At 41.6% G+C, this 15,008-nt stretch overlaps 1 long non-coding RNA gene and 1 other non-coding gene across 2 annotated transcripts; one reads left to right on the forward strand and one right to left on the reverse strand.

Annotated features, from left to right (window-relative positions):
* Positions 1-1,158: 1,158 nt before the first annotated feature.
* LOC103384887 (uncharacterized) lies at positions 1,159-15,008 on the reverse strand. Its single transcript, XR_001760689.2, has 3 exons — positions 14,720-15,008; positions 13,928-14,039; positions 1,159-3,131 (listed from the first exon to the last, which is right to left on the reverse strand). It is a non-coding gene; the product is annotated as an uncharacterized LOC103384887 (long non-coding RNA).
* Positions 2,881-2,954, forward strand: trnan-guu (transfer RNA asparagine (anticodon GUU)). The gene has a single exon. It is a non-coding gene; the product is annotated as a tRNA-Asn (tRNA).

Below are 15,008 nucleotides of genomic sequence, written 5' to 3' on the forward strand. Positions count from 1 at the left end.
AAAGTCCCAGAAATGCCTTGATATGCAAGATTGTCATAAAACATACTGCCAAGTGAATATTTTGTGCTAAAAACTCATAAAACAGATAAAATAAAATAATATTTTATCTGAATATTTCAAAATATCACAAAACAGGTAAGATTATAGCCTAACCTTCCAGAACAAAGTGCAAAAAAACTCCCTAAAATCCCTCAAGATGGAAGTTTATTTCGCAAAACATGCTGCCAATTGAATATTTTGCAAAAGTGTACTTCATGAACCTAAATAAACATTATTACATTTTGTTTCTCTCAAAAAAATAAATAAACATTTTTTTCTAAATCTGGAAATCCAGTTTTGTCGGTTATAATAATCATGTCATGTATACAGTTTGACAAGAAAAAGTACAACTTTTAGCTTTAACATGGAAGGATAAACAGCACTTCTTACCTGGTGGCGATCTTGAAAGAAATGGCACATGATGCATCATACAGTATAAAGTAAAACTTTACGGAACATACAACTAGATAAAGTGATACGACCGGTACAAAAACGGGTATTTTCTAATTATATCAATAAATGTTTAGCCACTGGGTATGCAACTTTATTAGTAGCGTCCTCGTAACATCGCGCATGCCTTTCAATGCAAAATGTTTGGTCTGCAATTTGCGAAGCAGTTTTGACGGCTTCATTGTCTCATTAGAGAGCCGCTGACCGCGTACTATAGCTGCGTGGGAACAACCTGTCGCAATGAACCCATATTTTATTCTTCTGTCTTCTCACTGGCTCCTTTGTCTTGCGCTAAGAAACTTTCCAAATACGATTCCTTTCTGTATTTGTATTTTGTATTAGTATTTTGAGTTAGTGGCTGGAGCAGACCCATCAACAAAGTAGCGGATGTAGGTAAGACACGTGACCTAGGCAAACATTTGGACATCCATCCAGTGTGACTCATTCACAGATGCGACTGAGAAAATCCGGTAGTTTTTCAAAATAAAACATCATTCAAAATCAGATAATAAATAAAACGAAAATAATCTAAGTTATGCATTCTTTCAGTGTGGCCCGGTACCAATTCACCCGCGGTCCAGGGGTTGGGGACCACTGCATTAGAGTGTACATTATTCTTTTCCTAGGATATATTTATTTTAATATGTTACATTAACAGCATAACATACATTCAAGCACTTCTGAATGCATTGCTGTAAAAAGAAAGTTGTCCTAAAATGTAAATAAAATGATTTTCTATATTGGCATTTCTCTTTGATCCATATCGAGAAAATTATTAGCTTTATTTTGTTTTGTTATTTTACTAAAATGCAGGATATTATTACTCCCATTACAGCCACTGCGTACTAATGATTTTAAGAATAAAAAAAAAAAACATTATGAAATGCAACAGAGACTAAAACTTGGACACAACTGTCTCACCCAAAACAACAGGACGACAATGTAAATGTTTGAAGGTTAATGATAAGAAGAAACAGAAGAAACTGAGTGGTACTAATTTGTTCCTCCTCTGCCTCCAACCATAGACTTAGTAGAAGATCTCTGGGTTATGCTGCTGCCACTGCTGCTGCTGCTGCTGCTGTGGCGGCCTATATTATGATTAGGGCCGTCCAGTGCAGCTGCTCAGACGTCTCTCAGCGTCATCACAGTGTGCTGCCGACTGACCCAATTACAGCAGTCACATGAGGGAGAAGAGGCTGCAGTTAGCTCATTAGTCCCTGGAGTCTTTCTGCGGCTCTCTCCGTCTTCCTCTGCCTCCTCGTCTCCTGCTGTTTTATAATGTACAGTCAATTACTGAGTCATGTTTAATTCATTCACTTGTTTTTTTTTTTTTTTTCATGTGAACGTGGGACGGACCTTTCTAGACAGGCCTGTACTTCTCTACTTCTCTACTTCTCTAGACACGTTCAGCAGCAGCAGAGACAGATGATAATTATGTGGACAAACAACAACATCCCACAGTCTAATCAATAAGTGCATTTAACAGTTAAGTAAATTAAGGCTAATCATCTTCTAGAGTAGGTGGTGACCTGCCTGACTGGAAATTGTTAATTTATCTTTTTACATTTTAAAACCTGAATATTGCAAAAAAAGAGGAAGAAGAGAAAGTCTTGTTATTTTTAAAATAAAAAAATGCATTGAATTCAATTCAATGTTAAAACTTAAACAGGAAGGCTACTTATTATAAGTGACCCAGATATGTAGACATGTTTAAAGCAATCAACGTATTTGAACCTATGTAATGGAACCTCTGACTTCTAGAAATTTCTGGTTGTCATCAACATATCAAAGAAATAAACAAAAGAAATTAAATGTAACATTGCTGCTCAGACTGAGGTTGTTTGAATAATCTGATACCTGTTGGATTTAGGACTTGTTAGCCACACATGGGCAAAAATAATTTAAAAAAAAACACCTTTGCCCACTTATGCCAGTGTAAAGATAGTCTTGGGAAGAGTGCATCTGAACCAGTTTAGGTTCTTAGGAACTATTAAAATGGTATAAATGTCAAACTCTTAATGTTACAATAGAAGCTCCTGGCCAATGAAGGCAGAGATGGTCAGGCTGAAGACTCAGGGGCAGCTTATCTGAAGGAGGGGTTTTAAACATTAGGGATTTAAACAGGACATCTGACAGATTCTGGTGGTTGAGTTGCTCTTGGACTTTGGTGCAGGGAGCAGTTTTGGGGCAGCTGACAGTGACGCATGTCACACAGTCCTCGGTTTCCAAACAAATAAGACATTTCAATGGTGCAATAAGACAGCGGAGACATTATTAAGATAACACAGAGACGGCACAGACATGAGTGTCAGAGGTGACTCCAGAGACAGAGGGTGAGAAAAGACTGGGTTCAAGTGTCTGATAACAGAAGCTGTACACACCCCTGTACAAGTCTCTGTGGCGCAATCGGTTAGCGCGTTCGGCTGTTAACCGAAAGGTTGGTGGTTCAAGCCCACCCAGGGACGGATATGTTTTTGCTGCATATACAGGAGCTCCACTTTACCATAATGATTGACAGTAGCAGCTGCCCATGCTGCTTCCTCTGTATCTTATTCCACTCATCAGCACTGTCCGGTCACCCTGGTACTGAGCAGCAGTTCTGATGGACAACTCCTCATAATGTTTGGGCAGAACTTGAGAACCTGCAAATTACAAACAGAAAGCTTGTCAGTTTCATCAAAGTGCTGATCTTCTTGCTCTAAACAGCCCTCAGCCACTCAAAGGATAAATCCCAGATTTTCCCAACACTCAGTTAAAATTGATAGTGATACATCTTTAAGGAACCAAGACTGTCCTGTAGCCTACGTCTGTAGTTCTTCAGATGAGTGGAAGACTGAGACCACACACACACACAGCATGAAGGCACCATATAGTTACCAATACAAACCGTAGATTTATCCTGTTCTTACTCAGTTACTGTGTAAGCAGTGTTTGAACAGTAAAGAGCTTGATGATGTTGCATTGCATTTGTGATAATATCTTGAGCACAAAAACAGTCCTACCATCAGCCACCACACCTTTGATTTGTAACCACCAGGCCATGTCTACACACAAGCAGGACACTTAGGACAACACTGTCTCTGTTGGACCAAATGTTCCTGTTTTTCCCTTCTTCTTCTTTTGCTACTGACAGAACTTGGTAAACTGGAACAACAGCGCTTTAAAACTTCCAGATCCTTATTAGGCTCAGAGTTGACATGCTGACTCAGCAGAGTGTTTGTATGTGGGACCAGGGAGGTTTACTGTATGTTTAAGCGTGAAAAATTATATATATGTGTGTGTGTGTGTGTGTGTGTATTAGGAAGTTGTGTGGTGAATGCATTACTTCAAATGTGAAGATGTCGCTGGAATGATGGACACTGATGGCTGCGATAAACAGCTCCACACCGTCAGTACACAGTACTTTTGCATCTCATTTGCACGTATAAAGATTGTTAGGCCTGTGTACAAACTAAATTTACATTCATTCTCCTGGAGAGTAAAGAAATCACCATATGTAGCAGACTTGACCCCTCTGCATCTCCACTAAATGGACACTTCCCTGCAGCCTGATGCCCCCCCCCCCCCCCCCCCCCCCCCCCCCCCCCCCCCCTCCGCCTCTCTCTCGCTCTCTCTCCCAGTCTCCATGAAACACACTTCCACTTGCCTTTCCAGAAAGGCCAGTGTCAGCCGGTGCAGGTCATTGGCCCCTGGGCAAGTTCAATATTTATGGGAGGCTGCAGCATTTTACCATCTCTGCTTGACAAAAGTGATCAGCGTCTCAGCCACTCTGCTTGTCAAACCGGCAAGTCTGTACAACACTTCAGCTGCCATGGCTGCGAGCCCTGGAGGACGACACCTCAGGTTTTTACAAGGATAAATCACTGCAGCGGCCACCGTCTGGATGGATGGATGAATGGTAGATGGATGAATGCATGGATGAATGCTGTGAATTCTAACACAGCCTTTGCTCCTTTACACTAAAATTGAATTCTATGCCGACAGTGGCTGGAAGCTGGATTGTCTCAGGATTATTGCTGTGTTTCACTGTTCCTTAATCCCCCGTCTCACCAGCCAGTCACACACACAAAGAAAAGAATTAAAATGGGGTAAAATAATGAAAAAAGTATTAGTCCTAACAGAAAACACACAGTGTAATTAGACACAACACACTGCTGCTCTACATTTGTCTGGTTTGGTGTGGGTAATTAGGGGAAATGATATGAAATGATTATAGATATCACCAACCTGGTACATTAGGATTCACTAACAAAGACAGTTGTTGTTAGACAGAAAACTATTTTCAACAGCAAATATTACAGATTTTCTTAATTATACTGCCGCACTATCGTCATGCTGATGTTAAAATGACTGCTTTGATTATTGTTTGGAGTCACCTCAGCCCGTTTCAGCCAATCACTGTGGATCTGTACATCCAGACCTAGACTTCCTCTAGTTCCACTTTGATACCAGACGATCGTCTTTGGTTTACATTTGTAGCCCACATTCTAAATACACGGATATCATACTGTGAGCTACAAAAATGCATTTTATATCTCACTGCAGGTGGGCCAGTTTTTTACTGCAGTTGCTTTGGAATATCTAGTGTGAAACAGTGATACTACCCAGGCACACTGTTAGAGTATTTTCAATTTAAATGATCCAGTTCAAATGCAGCGGCTGAGACATTTGAACAATCTGTATCTGTGGTTAAGCTACAAAAAAGAGAAAGCCAGTTTTACGTCTTTACTGCATCCTTAACATACAGCTACAGTATGTACTGGTACACCAGTCACCCTACGTGCACTCCAACGCTTGGTTTAAATAAGCCACTGTGTTCTGCTTGGCCGTTCATATTTTCTGTGCTGAAGAACAAAACCAAAACAGTAAAGTGGGATTACAGCTTTTGGGTGGACTGTGTCTGCCAGAACAGTTTGAAGTCAGTTTTCTCAGCATTATGGCTTAAAACATGTTTGTTAGGTCACGCCGACCCTTGACCACAAAAATCTTAACCATTCTCGCAGTGATTCTGACTCAAAATCACTGCCAAATATGTGAGGTTTCCCCAAAGGTTTTCCCAGGACAAAGTGTTCACATGGCCAAAAATGTGTTTTACAAGATGACAATGACCTTAGACTATTACCTTGAATGACCTTTTCTGAAAGAATTGGATTTTCATGTCTGTGTTGCTGGATTTAAGAAAGAAAATCCCACAATGTATTACATATATGATATATTAAAGTGACCAATCATCCTGACCTTGAAACGGTTCTAGATATTTAGAAAATAATAACGTGTAATGATTTGGGTGAAACCTGACAATTGCATTGCTTTAGGTAAAAATGCCTGCTGAAGAAATATATTCAATTTGTCATACTTGCCACCTTCTTCCAATTAAATCTGATGTACCCTCATCAGAACAACCAAAAATTTGTCCAATTATTATTATTGAAATGAGAAAAACAACTGAACTAATTTGTTAAAATACCTCAGGTGTAAAAAGAGGAGCAAAACTCTGCAACAATAGAATTGTTGCACTTGGTCATCATCTGAAAAATCCATTACCTGTGTTGTTTCAATCACAGGTAAATCACATTTAGCACCAACTGTAACGTCCCTCTAGGTCACCCTCCAATCTGCTGCACACCAAAGAATTGGATTATCTGCCTCGTAGTTCAGGAGGTCATCACCGTGACCTGGGATGTGTAGGAGGTTTACAGTGGATGGAGATTCCTGACTCAAACTGCCAGGTCAGTGATCCTCCGTCAACAAAACTCACAGCAGTTCCTCGTGTGTGCATGGACGTGGGTTTGATTCCCATAACGGTAGGTCTGATTAGAGGTGGTTCCTCAGAGCAGGGTAGCACTGGTTTTGGAGTCAAAATTGTTTTCATATTGTCAGACTACAGCGGCTCGGTTCACTACAGAAGCCTGTGAGTGTTGAGTTTCATCTCCAAGATGTATACATGTTCAGCTTAACACTTCTCAAGGTCTGCAGGCAAAAACATCATCTTCTACTATGTCTCTGTACTAGCACCCACATCCATGATGCACCAGAAGTTCATGGACCTCACTGCATTAACCCTTCTCAGACCTGACATGGACCTGAAGTCATGCAGTTCTAGACCGGTCATCTGGACCCTGAGCTGTTGGAGGTGATGCAGGAGAGTGAAAAGGTCCAAGTCTGTAAATGTAAGGGTTGACTGCTGGAGGGGAAGGTGAAAGGTCAGGTTTACAGTCCAGTTTTTACATCAAATCCTGGGCATTATGTGAATCAATAATCTGCAGAGATGAGAAACAACAGGAACATCATTAAAGTGGCTTTAAATCCAGATGATAGCTCAAAAAATACAAACCTTTATTCTCAAAGACTTAGTAACGTGCACCAATGGGAAAGTTATTTTTAATTTACTTTTTTACTAATTGTTATTACTTAGGAAGTCGACAACAGGAGCCATGACCTGATGGTTGACTTCTAAGCCACATTATCTTCCAATAGTTCTTCCTGTGTCATGTGACTCCATTGTGGGAACACGGTGGTGTCTGACTGGAAGGTGGGCTGAACACAGCAGCGGTCTCTGACCTTCCTCTTCCTCACCGGGATTTCAGTTTTGACACCTGATGAACAGGAGATTGTAACAGTCCGTACAGTTTTACTCTGTTTCGTGTTGGGTTTTTCATCCAGCTGTGTGGTTCAGCTCCTCCAGGTGAGCAGGGCTCTGCCGCCTTGCACCTCACTGTCAGTTAAACACAGACAGACAAACTCGTGACTGACCACTGGGAGCACGCTTTGTCAGGATGACTCAGAGTTTCACTCTTGGGTGGCATTGGCTCGGAAAACTCACAAGGTCAAGGAAATTTCTTCACTAATTTCATGATTCAGTTTCACCCTCCCCTCCCCCTTCCTCCCCCTCCAGTAAAACTAAAGCAGACTTTGATGACTTGTTCACTCACTGCGCGGGCCAAACATTAGTCATGTCTCATTTATAGCCACAAAAACCTGTAAAGGATGGATGTAGTTTAGTTTTTTACGGTTTTCTGAATATAAGTGTAGGTGCCATTCTGTGGCGTGGTGTACAGTGGGGTGATTCAAGACACATCCTCGAGTCACCAAGTCACACAAAGAACAAAAAAAAAACTAGCAATAAATTGTGATTTTGCAGAAATGCATGTTGGGATTTTTTATATAGTATTTGAAGAGACAACCTCTCTGAAAAAGAAAAAAAGAGACACGATGATGAAATGTTGTGACAGCTCTGTGTCAGGTAGATGAGGCTGATTTTCATATCTTAGATTTTATCTAATGCAATTTGTTGTAAAAAGTTGGGCCACTCATATAGAAAGAAATTGTAAGTAAATGTAATTACAGGGTACATGAGTGAAGTGCAAGCAGAACTCTTCCATTTTGTCTACAAGACAGCAACATCCATTTTCTTGAAACGGTCTACAGTTCTCCAAGAATATATCCAGAATAAATTCATAATTAAGTCTTTCATTATTACTTACATGAGGCTATGACAAAAACTCACCACTAGATCTTTTGTTTTCTTAGCTCACAGATCAGCCTGCAGTGGCTCAACAGCTGTTGTTGTTCCTAGTGAGGCCAGATGAAGTGAACAAAAACAGAAAACACTCCAGTCTTTGAATGAACCACACAGGACCTGCCTGTTGTGAGGGCGCCTGGTGTCTCCGGCTTGTGAATCATCACCACAGCAGCTACAAGCAGTGAAAGATGTAAAGACGTGAAGAGTTCCACAGGACAATCTGTGTGGATGGGGGTTACGGGCGTGTCCACACACAACAGCTCGCCACAGGCAGCTTTTATCCAGGCTTGTGTGGGCAAGATTTAAGGAAGGCCGTGGGCACCTGTGACTGACTCATACAAGTCTAACTGCTCATCTGGGCCACAGAGACAGAAGAGAGCCTAACTGTGGGTTTGGAGAAATATATGAGCCACAGTTTCTCATTGTTGTTCTTCGTCTTACAACACAGGAGCAGCAGCGAGTCCAAACACTGAGCTCTTTCATGTGCATTCAGTGCAATAACATGACATCAGACAGTCTGTTAGTCAGACAGCACCATGTTGGTGATAGTATCACTGAAATTCTATGGAACGGCAGCTGTTAGCCACAAGTTAGCACTTGCATGGCACAAGAGGCATAGCATGGGCGCTAAAAAGCACTTGTTAGCGGACAGCTTACAGCCAACAGAGATGACCTGATGCAGACTAAAAGGTGGTGCCTACTCGCTGGTCATGCGCTATAGGCTAGCAAACCTTTGCAGATATTAGCCACACATTAGCAACCTTGCAGATTTTAACCTGAGTGTAGCAGAAGCAGCATAGCATACATGTTTCGAAGAACTTGTCAGCATGCAAGAAATATACAGATCAGGTTAAACACTGTCCAACTAAGACAGCCTGATACAGACTAAATACTGTCAACTACAGAGAATTAGTCCGGTGAATATCACAAATTTTTGACTGACTTAACAAACAGATTCAATGGGTCCACATCCTACTGTGCTACAGAGAATGTAGTTTGACCAGTTCTACTGAAGCATAGCTGTCTAACTATGAGGTGCATGTGCACATACTGAGGGTGGTTATAGAGTTTATTATCAACTTCTCCAACACCATTGCACAACGTATCTTCCTGTGAGCCCCCCCCCCCCCCCCCCACCCCCTTCCCCCGTGTTTTTTCAAACAGCCTGTGAAGAACTTCCCTTGAGACACGTCTGTCGCAGTGATCCAAGTAAATTCCTGTAAACAGGAGACTTCAAACAGAAAAAAACAAACAGAATTGGAAAAAAAAGGCTAAATTACCTGAGGGTGCAGCTGGAAAAAACAGAGCAGGGAAAAAAAAGAAAGACAGTGGGAAAAATAGTCTTTTAAAGAAGAGAAGAAAGACAGCTTCAACTCACTTAGAACATGTAATTGTAAAAACAAAGGTTAAAGCATCCCACAGCGCCCCCCCAGGGAGGGATCTGGCTCAGGCTCTGTCAATTCAATATGACTAGACAGCACCCAGAGAAGGGGGCGGGGCACGGGTGGGTGACTTGCCACACTGGATGCCACCTCCCCTCCAGTGGGTGTAGGATGAAGGGACGTCAGAGTCACCCTGATAAGTCGAGCTGGCTTGATGTGACCGCCGGTGACGCGGGCGCTCAGCGGGCAGCCGTCACATGTACAGTACATACAGTACAGCTCTATAATGTGCTGTGGATGTGTGTGTCTGTTTACACAAGGTGGAGACAGCATGGAACTTGTAGAGGAAGAGACATAACAGCGTAGGCGTAAGACACAGGAGGAAAAAAGAAAATAGAGTGAGAAGGTGGGGGAAGGGCGACGGGAGTAGAAGAAGAAGAAGAAGTGGGACATGATGGGCTGGCTGCCTCCGTCCTCTTTCTACTCCGTCTGTCTTAGAGAACCCGAAGGGATAGGAGCGCGGGCCGGCGCCTTTGTCTTGCCCACGAAAGAAGCCTTTGTGGCATAGCGGCGTCAGCTGCCAATACGTTCCTAAGCTCTTGTCATTTACATACCGCCGTCTCCTGTGGGACTCATAAGCACCAACGCTGAGGAGCTAGACTTGGCAGCTCTCACCAGTGAGTTTGAAATGAACACATCACACACAGGGGCAAAAGTGCCACTGAAGTCACCACAGAATACGGCGTTGGGTTTAAATGTAGTAATGAGAAAGAGGAGGAGGAAGTCGTAGGTTTATTGACTATTTATTGAAAAAATAATCAAGATAAGAAGATGAAAAGTGAGGGAAAAAAACAGGCAGAGAAAAAGGCAGTGGAGCACAAGCTGCAGGGGACTATTAAAAAATGAATCAAAGGAAGGCAGGCTTTTCTATTGAAAGACACAGAAGCACTCACACCTCCCCTACTGAGGCAGAGAAACATTTCTATAATGCAGCAGGAGCATGTCAGTCACAGTCCCTGCCTCCTACATATACATAGGCTCACATATGTGTGATATAGCTTCACATTGACATTTTATTTCACTCAAGGTCCCTCAACTTGCATAGGGTTTTGCCGAAGAACTAGACGACACGTGCGAAGACACTGCGTCTAATTAACCTCCCATTCAGTGTAGCATCTAACAAGCACCGCTGCCTTTCATCTGAATCACTCCAAAGTATTCCGTCAGCATCATCTGCAGATTTGGTGCAACAGAGTTGGAGAGGTTTAGCTACAGACAGAAGAAGTTTTTTGGACGCCATTTCCTGCTCCTTAAAGTCTCGCCTGCACCTGCTTCACATCACCTGACCAGTCCCATGTGAGCTGCTGCAGGTGTACTTTATAAGAGGCTATAATGTATAACAATGATCTCCAGCTGTTCACTCAGTAGTCACCTGGTTAGTGACATCTTTCACTGGACGATGTCTCCGACACCTCAGACCACGATGTACACTCATTTATTCTACACTCCTAAGCTGCTGGGACGGGTAAGAACTGGGGTGCATTCCAACACGTCTTCTCATGGTGAGCCCCGTGTCCACTGACTACACAAACTATTTAAAGTAAAATATGAAAATCACATCACTACACACAAAAGAAACCAACATTTTTGGATGTTTTGCTTTTTTTTTATAGCCACTATAATGATCCCAAAATAAAATACAAATGCAGTAATGCAGGAGAATTATGCATTATGGTGCAGCATAAGTACAGTAGCTACAAATACTGATAAGAAAGACACTGTCTTTCATCAGTCCACAATAGTATTCAGTCTGTTTGGATATTGTTCATAACCAATCACAATACACACTCCTGCCAGACACTGTTCCCATGGAGAACTCATTTTTGTCAATCCTTTTCTCATAGCTTGTATTCTGAACTACTGAGTTTTTGATTGGTGAATTCTCCTGGAATGTTTTAATTCACAGCTCAGTTGAGGAGAAATTTCCCATGAACTTTTGTCTGCTGAGGCTTACCAGTTCATATAATAATCTCAGACTTAGGTTAGCTGATTTGGGCATCTGTTTGTCATGGTTGGTCTTAGCAGTAGCTACCGTTAGCTGCAATGCTAATGCAAACACTATAATAATTGTTGTTTGTTGCTGTGACTGTAAACTGAAACATGTCTTAAAGGATCAGACCGACTCTGGAACAGATGAAGTTGTTGACACTGACGACACAGGACGATAATCCTGATGGAAAAAAAAACCCCATCTGAATAGGATGTGAATCTGAATGGTGTAAATGGAGTCCACACTGTAAAGTATAAAGAGCCCCCCCCGCCTATCCTTCGACACCTCCCCTCCCCCGACTCAGCTCCTATTCAGTCAGATGTCGTGTAACTCTATGCACAGATGCAGGGATTAACTTTTACACTCTTCTACATGCATTGTCCAAATGCAGTGCCATCGCCTGCGGGTGCTTCAGCTTTCTGAATCAATATTTCAGCGCAGAGGCGTCGCTCAGCCTTCATCCACCTGGAGTGCTGCCAACATTCACTTTCAGTACTACTATAGCCCGCAGTGCATGGCTGCTGCCCACACACATACACAGTAGCATCAACAGAAGTCAGGAACATCAATTTTGTTTTTTTGTTTTACCTGGTGAGATTTCACACATATTTCTGCGAAACCAATTCCAAAAAACAAAACAAAAACAAAAACAAAAACAAAAACAAAAACAAAAACAAAAACAAAAACAAAAACAAAAACAAAAACAAAAACAAAAACAAAAACAAAAACAAAAACAAAACACATCTGACCTTTTACTCAACAGGGCAGCTGTTGTCAGCGTATGTGTTAAAGGGGGCAGCAGACAGTAGGGTAATTATCTCCTAACGTTGGATTTGCTCACATAATTATGATGCTCTTTTCACCTTTAGCCCTGAAATTCATAATGAACCACGCATTCTCCACGCACAACTCTCCAAATCAAACATCTCTCGGCAGAAGCATGTGAGTCAGATCCTGTCAGCGTCAGTGTCGGAGCAGAGGCTGGAGGAGAGAATGCAGTCGGTCCATCGACAGGCAACAGATATTAAGAGACAAGGGCTGACAGACGTCTACAGACTGCCTGAAACGGAGGTTCGTGCCAGAAACAATACAGCGCCAAGCTCCTGGAACAACAATTAGACAGCAGAGCTTCCACCTCTCTTCACTCCTGTAGAGTGTGTTCCGACGTTCACTGAAGAGTGATTCAAAAATCTCATTACATTAGTTTGGATAATTACCGCAGTTCTTTTGCAAAGAAGATTTCACCGCCTACACTTTGACAAGGTTGAATTAATTTCAGGCGAACTTGAAGGGCGTGTCAATTGTTATTACAGTATATTAAAGCGTGTGTATGTGTGTGCTGAGTCAGATCTCAGGGACAGAAACAGAAATAGGGATTGAGTTTATATTTTCAACTCACACTGCTAACCGACCTAACTAACCTAATAAGACAACTTTTAAGGCAGACAACTGATTTTCTGAAACTTTGATCTTAAATACCGTAAATCTGATAGAAAACTCAAGTGCAGATTCATGCTTTAGAATTTAAACAGAATTATCTTACTCTTACAAAGAAGTAAGAAGTCATGTTAGCATTTTCTACTGGACAGGAACTGTTGCTGCAATGGTGGAGTCTTTATCAGACTCTTTGTCTACTTTTTCTTCTTCATTTTAATTTCTTTGACTTTTTTTCTTCTTCTATGGTTTTCTTCTTCTTCTACAGTACACTTTTATTTAAATAATTTTCTTCTCTTTAGCTATCCTTTCTCTTCTTTACCTTCCTTTCTTTTATGGCTCCTTCATACAATTTTCTTCTTCTTCTTCTTTTGGACCAATATAGCAATTGGCTGATTACAATGGGATTAAAGAGACTATGAATCATGGGAGAATTAACAAGGATTCATATAAATCTACAGTGTGTCAGACTGCTACTTTATAGTCAAATTCTACACCTATCAAAGCTAAAGAGAGTTCCCTACTGTAAAAAGGACTGCAAGTGTCGGAGAAGCAGCCCAACATGTACCTTAAAGTATGTGAAAAAGAAAGTGTAAAATGTCGAACTCAAGTGGCCACAGGGCTGCTGTTGTCACTGTTTTATAGATGAAGAGGTTTGCCCACGGCAGTGTTGCCACAGAGGGATTAAGTGTCAAGACGAGCTGGTGACAGAGGGGCTGCTGCACAGGGTGTGTGTGCCAGGCTGTGCTGAAATCTTTACAGTGACAGTGAAGATTTCCCCACACACGCAACAATGGTCCTCAGCTTAAAGTATCAGTGTGTTGTAACAGAAGCTGGTTTGTCCTCTCTGTCACCGTCTCTCATAGTGTGCTGTAATCCCTTTGTTACAGCACACAACACTAACCCAGCCTCTTTAGGACTTTGATGTACCTGCAAATCAACTACTGGGCCTGTGTACACAAAGTCAAGAGTTCAACAACGTTCTTGACTTCTTGAAGCATGTACAAACGCAACTCTGTCTCCTCTGCACTCACCTTCTCTGGTACTCACCACAAAGAACCATGGTCTGTCCCACAGTTGTCTTTAAGGTTTGATTTCGTGGTTTGGTTGCTGTAGATTGCAGCAGGTGTTCAGACTCCAGGTTTATTTTACACACCGACTGCTGGAATGGAAACACCACAAACAGTCATATATAACAGTAGATATACAGTATATGTGTGTGTATGTACAGTATACTCTATATATGTGTATATAAAGATAACTAATTGGTGTTCAATATAAAGTAGTTCAACTAGCACTCAGACAAGCCTTCTTATGTAAACATTCCATTGACTTTTTCCGTGTTTCATAGCTACCTTTAGCTGCTTCATTTTAATCCGTTAGATTTATAAACTGTATAAAACATACATTTTTACATTGTAATGTTCTTTTCAGCTTTAAAACACAAGACTAACGGATGTCACATTCATATTTCACCTAGGTGTGAAAAAAAATTCAAAATGTTTTTGAATTTGAATATTTTTTAAATATGTGCAAATATAGATGGAAATTTAAACACACAATTTGTTTTGCAAAGTGTATGTTTGTACAAAGTCAGTTGTAGCTGTGCTTTTGTCTTCTTCTGTCCCTTTACATCTGTCTGACACTGCTTATAGTACTCCTTCAAGACAAAATACATTTTCATATATACTCTTGTCTAGAGATCAGATCAGAGAGTGATTTGGATCACTGTTTCCTTCAAGGCTCGGTAGCTTTTAACTAACCAATAGTGCAACTGGTATTCTTACTGATGGTCAAAGAATAAGAATCAACTAAGCAGAGAAAACACACACACACACACACCTCAGCTGCAGCAGTGGAGTAAGGTTAGTGGTCCTGTTAGACTGGCACCTGATGCAAGATGTCCATCAAACTGACTGGTCAGAGTCTGACTGGTCAGAGCCGGTTCAAACGGCCCCTCAGGCCAGCAGGAGGCGTCCTGGTGGTTCTGCTGCCTGCCAGAAAAATGCAAGAGATTTGGCAATTCTGAGAATTCACTAAGTTGCCAGAGTTGGGGGGAAAACATTTAGCAATACATTTCTTTCCATGTTGCAAAACAGACAGTGTGTTGAAGCACTTCCCCATGTTTGTG

This window comes from Cynoglossus semilaevis, chromosome 10 (assembly GCF_000523025.1).
Source record: "Cynoglossus semilaevis isolate Cse_v1.0 chromosome 10, Cse_v1.0, whole genome shotgun sequence".
Lineage (NCBI taxonomy): Eukaryota > Metazoa > Chordata > Actinopteri > Pleuronectiformes > Cynoglossidae > Cynoglossus > Cynoglossus semilaevis.